This window comes from Alexandromys fortis, unplaced genomic scaffold (genome assembly GCF_014885135.2).
Source record: "Alexandromys fortis isolate MF-2015 unplaced genomic scaffold, M_Fortis_MF-2015_v1.1 scaffold_237, whole genome shotgun sequence".
NCBI lineage: Eukaryota > Metazoa > Chordata > Mammalia > Rodentia > Cricetidae > Alexandromys > Alexandromys fortis.
The window spans coordinates 423,692-425,471 of record NW_026068137.1 but is presented as its reverse complement, the minus strand read 5'-3'; positions in this window follow the sequence as shown (position 1 = coordinate 425,471).

Below are 1,780 nucleotides of genomic sequence, written 5' to 3'. Positions count from 1 at the left end.
CCCTCCCTCCCTCCCTCCCTCCCTCCTTCCTTCCTTCCTTCCTTCCTCCTTCCATTCTTCCTTCCTTTCTTTCTTCCTTCCTTTCTTTTTCTTTCTTTCTTCTTCTTCTGAGAATATAATAAAATTACTGCGGTGCACCACACCTGTCTGTGCTCTATGCACCACCATATAGTTTGTGACCCAGGCAAGGGGATTAAAACACACAAAGACTCACAGACAGAGACACATGTCATCCTTGATGCCAAAATCCTTGAAACAGGAATTATTATGTACCAGAGCCACTTATATAGGGATCCTTAACTGATAACCACGCCCCAGCCAAACCCACCAGAAACCACTCTGCTGCCATCAACAACTCCTGAGGGTCTCATGCTCAAAGTAGCTGCAAACATTACAAAATGTTTACGAGAAATTTAGGATCTGGGGGTTTACTGCTCCCAACATCTCCCCCTTTTTTTCATATAACTAGACAAAAGAAGAGCAACTAACCACATGCAAATCCCACAAGAAATCCAACTGCTCTTATAAGCTGAAAAATGCCCTAGCGAACATGCTCATTCTATGGTCAATGTGGATGATATTAAATGTTGGTGCCAGCTACAAGAGAGTCACAGCAGCCATCTGGCTGATGACAATTTTAGCTGCCATGAAGGAGGCTGCAGCAGTGACAATAGCTGCCACCCGTGATGATCTTGAAATCTCTAGGATGGCTTGGCAGTTGTTGTTCAGCTTCTGCCTCCTTTGCAAATCCTACTGGTGTGCGCCACCACAACCGGCTAGGGCAGCAGGCAGGCTCAGAGACCTTCCGCAGCTACTTCTCAGGTGTGGTAGAAAAGCCTGCCGCTTGTGCTGCAGACTTTTGGGCGTGCAGAGCCTGGAACCACCACTGCCTTTCCCTTGCCTGCTGCTGCCTTCCATCTGCTGCATGCAGAGGGGCTGCCCAGCTGGATCTGTATGGCTCCACCTTGTCTCAGCTCCAGCATTTGTTGCTGTATTTGCTAATACTCCTGTCACCACCATGGCATACCCCAAGCTGGGTACTGACTGGGTGGGGGCAATGTGCCGTCTGCCACAGTCGCCTAGCAAAGCTCTGCTCCAGCTGCCCTCCGACCCCAGCCACTTTTGCTCTGGGTCCAAACTGGTGCATGGAGTGGAGTGGAACTTGGGAAAGCAGGCTTGCTGCTCCGGAACCACTGAAGGGGCCCCACTTAAACAATCTTTTAGGGAATTTGGGCGTCGTCAATCTGTCTGGTTGCTTCCTGCTGAGCGGGGGTGCTGCGTTCTGTGGGATATTTTACTACAATATTGTTGATTTAGGAGCGGCAGGGCTGAGTCCCCGGCACCTGGCCACCCACATGGCTAGGTTATGCCCCGAAATAATTACACGGAAACTGTATTCTTTCAAACACTGCCTGGCCCATTATCTGTAGCCTCTTATTGGCTAGCTCTTACATATTGTTCTAACCCATTTTTAATATTCTGTGTAGCCCACGAGCTGGCTTACCAGGGAGGATCTTAACCTGCGTCTGTCTGGAGCGGGAGAATCATGGCGACTCCTTCACTAAGCTTCTTTTTCCCAGAATTCTCTTCTGTCTACTCCGTCTACCTAATTTTTTGTCCTATGAGGGCCGAGGCAGTTTCTTTATTAATAAGAAATCACTCCCACATCAGTTCCCCTTTTTCTGTTTAAACAAAAAAGAAAGGCTTTAACTTTAACATAGTAAAATTACATATAAAAACAGTTATCAAGCAAGAATTACAGTTACAATATTTATATCTA